The 10131-nt window shown below is 33.4% G+C and overlaps 1 pseudogene; it reads right to left on the minus strand.

Moving 5' to 3' along the window:
• Window positions 1-8879: 8879 nt before the first annotated feature.
• LOC117080224 lies at window positions 8880-9788 on the minus strand (annotated as a pseudogene).
• Between the last annotated feature and the right edge of the window lie 343 nt (window positions 9789-10131).

The raw sequence follows: 10131 nt of genomic DNA on the forward strand, positions 1-10131 counted from the left end.
CTGTCATGCCTGCCTCACTCAGATGTTTTTCATCCATGCTTTCTCTGGGGTTGAGTCAGGGCTTCTTGTGGCCATGGCATGGGACAGATATGTGACAATCTGCAATCCTCTGAGACATTCATCAATTCTAACAAATTCTGCAGTGACTCAAGTTGGCATGGTGACACTTCTACGTGGGTTAGCGCTAATGACACCTCATCCCTTCCTGGTAAGAAGGTGGCCATATTGTTGAACCAATATTGTCCCATATACATACTGTGAGCACATGGCTGTCATGAAACTGGCTTGTGCAGACATTTCCATCAATAGTCTTTATAGTTTGACAGTTATTATTTTAATTGTTGGGACTGATGTGACGTGTATCTTTCTATCCTATATACAGATACTCTGCACTGTATTCAGTCTCCCTTCTAAAGATGCCAGATTGAAGACACTCAGCACTTGTGGGTCCCATGTTTGTGTCATCCTCACCTTCTACATCCCTGCTCTTTTCTCCTTCCTCACCCTTTTAGTAAGCATATACCACTCCATACACACATTTTTCTGGCCAACATGTACTTGTTGGTACCTCCTATGCTGAACCCAATCATCTATGGTATTTGAGGACCAAACAGATCAAAGAATATGTTGTGCAATTATTCCTGACTAAAATAAGCTGAAAATTCTGGGTCTCTCTTTTTTACTTATTCCTATCATATAATTATTTGATATAAATTTATTGGATTCTAGCATCAGCAAAACCAGGAATCAGAATCTCAATTATTCCATTTACTAGATTGTAAGTGGAAGGTATATACAATTTATCTAATCTACTTTAGCAACTGTAATACAGATATGATAGTACCTATGCCATAAGTTAATGATTATAAAGTGTTTAACACTGTTTCTAGCAAATTTAAGCACTTACTAAAGGTAAGATTATTTCAGCATCATTCCTTTTCCATGCATGTGTTTACTTAGTGTCTTTATGAAATGTGTTTTCCTTTTGCTTCATTTCCCCCTCTTATGGTTTACTTTTTATTGGTGATTATTTGTTTATTTACTTAAAGACAAATATTGAATGATCTCATATGTAGAATCTAAAAAGGTTGATCTCATAAAAATATCAAGTAGAATAATGTTTACCAGGGGACAGGAGGGTTGTGGGGAGATGTTGGGGCAATGTTGACCAAAGGATACAAAATTACAGTTAGATAGGGATAAGTTCAAGAGATCTATTGTACAGTATGGTGACTTTAGATAATGATGGTATATTGCATTCTTGAAAAATGCTAAAAGAGTGGATGGTAAATGTTCTTACCGCAAAAAAAAAGATAATTATGTGAAGTAAAATTGTATGTATTTATCACGTGTAGTATGATGTTTTGAAATACACACACATTGTGAAATGACAAAAATCTAACTAATTAACATATGTAGTGCCTACTTTGGGATTTGAATAATGTTAGCCTTGAATTTTATCCATTAGCTTTTAGTTATATCTTTACACATTATTTATTTATATGTATTTTTAGGAATTGATATAGAACATGGTTTCTCAACTTTGCCACTATTATCATTTTGCATCAGATAAAACTTGACTGCAAGGGTTGTCCTGTGCACTGTAGGATGTTTAGCAGCCTCTGTCCTATCCCTGCTAGATGCCAGCAACACCCAAAAGAGTCTCCAAAAATTACCATATTTCCTCTTGGGGACAAAATTGCCCATGACAGAAAATCATTGATCTAGAGATTATAATGTAATCTCTACCCTTTACAATATATATCAACACATCTTTCATATATATATTTTCAATATATTTTCTAATCTTTCCAGTAGCCAAAATGTCTTTCCTGTATGTGTGTATATGTGTGTGTGTGTGTGTGTGTATGTGTGTATAGAATCTATTTCTAATACATCAAATATATTCCATATAGCCCTATATAATCACCTAACCTTTCTCAGTTTACTTGGAGTTGATATTTTACCACTTCAAATGAAATGGTAATTAATTACAATTTTAAGGTTCTTTGCTCTCATCTTTACATTATAATTGTCATACACACACATCTGCATGCATGAAAACCCCACCAAGCACTGTCATATTTGCCTTCAATATTATTTGTATTTTAAAATCACTGTAGAAAATTGGTCATTTATATTTAACCATACAATTACAAATTTTCCCATTTACATTATCTCTTCGATAGAGCTTCTTTTAGCGTTTCATATTTAACAGCTTTGCTAATGAAGGATTGTCTTAGATTTTCCTCATGTAATAACATCATTTTTAAAATCTGCATTCACCAAATATATTCTCTCTATATCTATCTATCTGTCTATCTATCTATCTATCTATCTATCTATCTACCTACCTATCTATCTAATTGTCAGTACCTAAAATACTGTTTCACTGTTTTCTGGCCTTTTTCCTTCCTTATATAAAATTGCAGTCATCAAAATTATTATTTTCTTACATATACATGTTTAACTCTGAGAAATTATCTTTATATTTGGTTTTCAAAAGTTTGAATATTATATTTTGGCTATGTTTTTCTTTACATTCACCTGTTTGGAAATCACTACATTTTTAAAAATTTGTATAATTGTGTTCTATCGAAATTAGAAATGTTTTTCCATTAAGTATGTTTTTCTACCCAATCATTTTCCCCTATCTTCAAGTTCACCTTTCCTCTGTTATCTTCATTCTCCTTTTGAGCCCATCCAGTGAATTTCAGATGTTATGACTTTTGGTAAAAAAAAAAAAAGTTATGGTATTGTTTTCTTCTATAGTTTTTATCTCTCTGCTAAAGACTTCAACCTCTCATACATTTCATGGGTGTTTACTTTTCATTCATAGTAAATAATGATAATAGTTGCATTATATCTTTGTATGATATTTCCAACATCTGAATAATATAAGTTTTGGTATTGTTTATCATATTTTTCCTTGATAGTCACAATTTTCTGTTTTGTCATAGGGTGAATACGTTTAAAATTTTATACTGGACATTTTCAGTATTTATCTGACTAAAATTCTTTGTAGAATATTGATGTTGATTTTTCCTTTTTTTCTTTTTTTATTTTACAGGTAAGGGCAAAAGATGAGTATACAAGAGACTACAATCTACTGTAATTTTATTTCATAAAAACGTAACTATCCTTTTTTTAAAATAAAGAAAAGGAAGAGAAAATAAATTTAACTCTGTGAAAAACCATATATTTTTCACTTTTGGTTTCTTTTAAACAACTTCATTGAAGTATGATATATAAAGAGTTGTACATATTTAATATGAGTTTGGAGAAAAGTATATAACTGAAAGTATCACCAAGAGCATAAACATTGCCAATGCTTCCAAAGTTTTTTCTTGCCCTCTACTTTTTATTTCCTTCTTTTTGTTTTCCTATTTTTTTGTGGTAAGAGCACAACATAAGATCTACTGTCTTAGCAAAATTTAAGCGTATAAACTTAATTACAGCAGGGTATTGTCAGTTATAGACAATAAGCCATATAGGAGATCTCTAGATCTTATCCATATTTTATAACAGAACTCTGTATTCTTTGGCTACCACCTTCCAATTGCCCCTCCCTCCAGCCCCGAGCAACAACTGTTCTACTCTCTGCATCTATTATTTTGACCGTATTAGATTCCATACATGACTGAGATCATAGTCTTTGTTTTTCTGTGTCTAGCGTATTTTACTTAGCATTATGCTCTCCAGGTTCATCCATATTATTGTAAATAATAACATTTTCTTCTCTTTTATTTCCTTTTTTTTTAAAGGAACAATGCTGCAATGAACATGTAAGAGCAGACATCCCTTCAAAATCTTGATTTCAGTTTACTTATGTAACTACTCAGAAATGAGATCACTAGGTCATATGTTCCATCAGTTTTGAAGTTTCTCTAGGAAACTCCATACTGTTTTTCATAATGGCTATACCAATTCACATTCCCACCAACAATGTATAATGGTTCCCTTGTCTCCATACACTTGCCAACATTTATCTTCTTCATTTTAATAATAGTCATTCTAACAGATATGGAGTATCTCATGGTGGTTTTGATTTTTCTGGTAATTAGTGATACATTTTCCTGGTAATTAGTGATATTGAATGCCTTTTATATACTTTTTGGGCATGTTTGTGTCTACTCTGTGAGGAAACGTTTATTTAGTTATTTGCTCATTTTTTATTGATACAAAATATTTTATGTATTAATGGACAGTGTTTCTATATCCCCATAATTAGCTAGCTTAGAAAGAAATCAAGAAAGCAAATCTATTTACAATAGCTACAAAAAATACCTACAAGTAAATTTAACCAAGGAGATGAAATAGCTCCACAGGGAAAACTTTGTCCGTTTTAATTGGGTTGAGGGATTATCTTTACTATTGAGTTGTATGAATCTCGTATATAGTTTGAATACTGGCTTTGTTTCATTTTACCAGGAAATCATTTGGGTTAGATTCAGAGCACAGGTTCTATCTCTCCTTCTGTGATGGTTCCAGTGAATGCTTTGAGTCTTCCACAAGTTTTTGCCACTCGGTTAAAACTTTGGAGCTGGTTTATATTATAGTTAAATTATTAATGTCTTGCTCTGGTTTGTTGGGGTTATCTCATACATGTGCAGCTAGAGTAAGCTTATAGTTTGTGTAAGTTCATGCACAGAATCAAAGGCTCTCCATAGTCTCTAGTTAGCAGGAGCCACCTCTCACATTTTCATGACCAGAAAATCAAGGTTTCTGTCTGAATGCTTTTAAGTTGCATGTATCACCATGGCATCTGCAGTTTCACGTCTGATTGCTGCCACTGGGGACTGGTTAATAGAAAAGGAGGGAAAAAGAAAGGAAGGCAAAAGGTAGGAAGGAAGGAAGGAAGGAAGGAAGGAAGGAAAAGGAAAGAAAGAAGGAAGAGAGAAAGGAAAGAATGAAAGAAGGAAGAGAGGGATGAATTAAGGATTTACACACATTCTCTAGATTCATTCCTGTTTTACTTTTTTATTTCTCTTCCTCTTCCTTTCTTGTATTTTGTCCTCGTTTTTGTGTATTTTTCTTCAGTAAACTAGCCATTAAGAGAAAACATCTCTCAGTGTTTTTGGTACTTGTGCTGATTGGTAACTGCAGCATAACTTTCAGCTAGGGTTAGTAGATAAACAAAAAAGAATAGGGAATCTTCCTCTTGCTTTCTGGCAATCAGAGACCTTTCTCCTTTCCTGTGGATATGGGGTATATCTTCATTTTTTCTTGCAGATGCAATCTCCTGTATCTCTGCTGGATGCTTGCCCTCTAATGGAAGGAAAAAAAAATAGAAGAATGATGATTATTATTTTTTTCTTACAATATTCACAATACACGTCACCTCCCCAAATTTTGACTCTGTAATTCATTCTGTTTGAGTTTTTTAACTTAATAGAATCCTCAGTTAACTGTTATTAAATTTTGTCCAGATTTTTATTTCAATATACAGGAGAGAATAACTGTAGTGGATTCACTGCAACTTGGTCAATATTCCCTTTTTTTTTTTTTGGACAGAGTCTCGCTCTGTCACCCAGGCTGGAATGCAGCGGCACGATCTCGGCTCACTGCAATCTCTGCCTCGTGGGTTCAAGTGATTCTCATGTCCCAGTTTCCCCAGTAGCTGGGACTACAGGCATGAGCCACCATGCTCGGCAAACTTTTGTATTTTTAGGACAGACAAGGTTTTGCCATGTTAGCCAGGTTTGTCACCAACTCCTGGCCTCAAGTGATCCATCTTCCTCGGCCTCCCAAAGTGCTGGGACAACAGGAGTGAGCCACTCCGCCTAGCTTGGAATATATTCTTAATATATGTAAAGTTTTAAGTATTTAAGTGCAGTGTAACAGTTGGAAATAAGTCCTATGGAAAAAATAAAGCCAGGAGAATAGGGGTGTTGTATGTGTGGTAGGATGTATATTTATTATAGGATTATCAAGAATCACAGAACAGATGCTTTGTAAGAAAATATTTGAAGACAATGAGCAATTTACCAGACAACTTTTTGATAAAGGAATATTTTAAGCTAAAGGAATACCAAGCCTAAAACTCTGAATTCTGAGCTGCCCAAGAAATCTGAAAGAAACAGGGAAGTCAACATAGTTTGAGAATAATATGAGAAAGAAAGAATATGAGGAGAAAAAGTTCAAGGACATTTCAGGGACCTAGTAGATATAGAAAACCCAAGTTACTCTAAAGTGTTGACTTATAATTAATAATGAGAGCCATTGCGTGACTCTCAACTTCATTGAGGTATAACTGCTATACCAGAAAGTGCATATATTTCAACTGTAATATGTAATCACCTGTGAAACTATGTCCATAAAGATAATAAACTTTTATTAATATCTTTCAAAATTTCTTCATGTACCCTTGAAATACATATATATCACCCTTTGCTGTAGTCCACCCTCAACCCAGGTGGCAGCTGCTTAGTGACTATAGATTAGGTTATTTTCATTTTTAGAAATTATATAAATATATATGGATATATATGCATACATAATGTTACAGTATGTCCCCCCTTCTGGATTATTTCACTAAGCATAATTATTTCAATATTCCCTTCCATATTCTTGTGTATACCATCAGTCTGTTTCTTTATAATGTTATTTAATGTTTATAATATTATGTAGATATGCCTCTGTTTGTCAATCAAGTCATTACTTATAAATGTTTGGGTTGGTTTCAGTTTTTTGATATTATGAATAAAACAGCTATAAACATTTGTGTATAGGACATTGTGTGAACATGGGCATTCATTACTCATTTGTAAATACACTTAGGCATGACACAGCTTTGTTACATGCAGATATGAATTTATAGTTTAAACATCATCATTACCCCAAAATGATTGTAACATTTACTTTTCCAATGGCAGTGTATAAGAGTAGCAGTTACCTTACATCCTGAATACTATTTGTTAGATTAGTCTTTTTAATGTTTGAACATCATAATAATGTGTGTTATATCTCATTGAGGTTTAGATTTATATTCCCTAATTACTAATGATATTCTGTATGTTTTCATGAAATAATTTACAACATCCATATATCTTTTGTGAAGAGTTAATTAAAATCTTTTGCCCACTGTTATTGGACCACTGCTTTTCTTTTTACCTGATTATAAAACACTTTTTATATGTGAAACACAAATCCATTTTCAGATATTTACAAATATTTTCTTGCAGTCTAAGATTTCCATTTCCATTCTCTCAATGGTAGTTTAAAAGAGCAGAAGTTATTGATTTTTGTGAAATCCGGTTCATTAATTTAAAAAATATGTCTGGTATTTGATCTTCTACTATAGCATTTCCTAAAAGTTTTATAATTTTAGGTCATGCATTTAGGCTTCCAATGTATGTTAATTTCATTTTTATAGGATGTAAGGTATAAAGTATATATATTTTAATATGGTTACCTAATTGTTTCAAAACTATTTGTTCTATAATGAGTTGCCATAGTAGCTTGCTGAAAATCACATATGACAATTGCTTATCTCTTTATTTATGTGTGCCCGCAATAATTTCTCTCTGCACTTTCACATATTTTGGAGGTTTTATATATACACACACACACACACACACACACACACACACAATTGTATTTCTAAATATTTTATATTTTCAGCTGTCTTAAATGGTATTTCTGTTTTATTTAGTAGTGTGCCAATAGTATAAAAGAAATACAAGTGTTTGTGTAGCGAACTTGTATCCTGTGAACTTCTGAAACTCATGTCTTATTAGTTCTAGTGACTTTTAGTAGATTACCTAAGATTTTCTACATAGAAACATCATGCTATCTATAAAGTTTGTCTCTTTTCAATACCAGAGATATTTATTGCCTTTCACTTGCCTCAATGCATTTTTTAAAACTGTAAGTAGAATTTTGAATAGATGTGACAACCTTGCATTTTTTTCCTGACATTAGAGATAAACATTTAGTCATTAATCATTCAGTGTGATAAAAGCTGTCAGTTTTGATAAATGTCTCTTATCCAGTTGAGGAAGTTCCCCTCTTTTTTTAGTCTTCTGAAATGTTATCAGTGATTGATAATGGACTGTGTCAAATGTTTTTTATGCATTTATTAAGAAGATCATATATTTTTACTTTGCTTGATAATATGTTCACATACATTGGTTGGATTTCAAATGCATAAATTGCCTCTGTAGTTATAGGATAAACACTACCTGGTTATGATACATCATCATGTTATGCAGTCATCGAATCAATTTGCATACATTTTGTTAATAATTTTTACAACTTAGTTTATGAAGAAATTTTGATTTTTTTTCATTTTTATATAATTTCCTTCTCTGGTTTTGTTATCATTGTAGAGTTGGCAACAGAGAATGAGTTTGACTCTTTCAGAGACAGAATTGAAAGATAAATAACAAGCAGATGGCAACAACCCACTGCAGTAAACTAAGGAGTATTACCTAGATCAATCAATATTGACAGAAAAATAGGTAATTGAAGGACAGAATTATAAGGTGTTGATTTATAGGTGAAAGATTCAAGAATTGTATTCCACTAAAATTTTCCTTTTTTATCAAACTTCTACATAATTTCACCGGTGACATGAAGAACATCTTTGTCCCTACAAATTCAAGAATCTCATTTCATTATTTTACTTCGGCCCACAATCTTGTCTTACTCTCAATGAGAAAAAAAATATTGAAAGTCAATATGGAAATTAGGTAAAGGAACCACTGAGTGTAATTTTCAGAGGCCCTAATCATGGCTGAAGTCAGGTCCGAGTGACCCTTTACCCAATGTCAATTTTGGATTCCCTGAGTGACATACAAGCTGAAGGATAGCCTGAAATACTTTATCAACTTTAGAATACATTTCAGTCACTCTTTCTTTACAAACATTCTCACAACTCAGTCCCGGATTTGTTTTGTCCTAACTCCATAAATGACTAGATTTAAACAAGGAGGAACTACCACATACAGATTAGCCATGAGGCTGTGAATGTACTGAGGAACATTTCTACCAAACCGGTGAGTCATAAAGGAGAAAAATGCTGTTGTATAAAAGGCTAAGATGACACAGATGTGTGAACTACATGGGCTAAGTGCTGTGAGCCTGGCATCCCTGGAAGGAAGGCAGAAAACAACTTTTAGGATCTGAACATATGAGAGGGCAATGAGGATTAAGTCAAAGATCAGGGTAGCAATGGTAAATAAACCATAGATCATGTTGACCCTTATGCTGGCACAGGCAGGACAAACAATTCCCATATGTTCACAGTACATATGAGGGATAATGTAGTGTCCACAAAAGGGCAATCATTCAAGAAGAGGACAGAAAGGAATGGCAAGAAGCATTGGCTTTCCCACTACAAAAGAGGCCATGATGGCTACAACTTTGTTGGTGAGGATAGTGGTATATCTCAGCGGGTAACAGATGGCAACAAAGCGGTCAGTTGCCATGGCCAGGAGTACACCAGATTCCATACCAGTGTGGGTATGAATAAACAACATTTGGATGAGGCAGCCTTCAAAGCTTATTTCCCTAAGGTTGAGCTAGAAGACGGCAAGCATCTTGGGGATGATGGAAGTGAAAAGACCCATTTCAAAAAAAGAGAAAAGAGCAAGAAAGTAGAACATGGATTGATGAAGACTCTATTCAGTCTTGATCACACACAGGATTGTGAAATTCCCCACAAGTGTGATCAGATAAACAACAAAGAAAGGGAAGGCAATCCAAATATGGAAAGCTTCCAGACCTGGGACACCCAGGAGAAGGAAGGCAGTGGGATGAGAGGCAGTGCCATTCACAAAGGACATCTTGCTGAGGACTCTCAGAAGATACTTTACTATCTTCTTCAGTATTTCTAGGGAGACATAAGGGAATAGATAGTGGTTAAATATGACTATTTATAATGATAATTTATAATACTATTTATATACTATTTATACTACTATTTATATACTATAAATTGTAATTTATAATACTATTTATAACAACATGCTAATTAAACTCTTGAAAGCATAATAGAAGGGAATTAGGATGAAATGTAACTATCAGCAATGTTGAAATTACTGACTATCCCATTTAGTATTTCATGGAGTTTGTGGAAGTCAGAAGCAGTTTTCTTCTAGTGGTCATATGATGTAGTGATTCATGATC

Source organism: Trachypithecus francoisi, unplaced genomic scaffold (assembly GCF_009764315.1).
Source record: "Trachypithecus francoisi isolate TF-2019V2 unplaced genomic scaffold, Tfra_2.0 Lachesis_group8, whole genome shotgun sequence".
Taxonomy (NCBI): Eukaryota; Metazoa; Chordata; class Mammalia; order Primates; family Cercopithecidae; genus Trachypithecus; species Trachypithecus francoisi.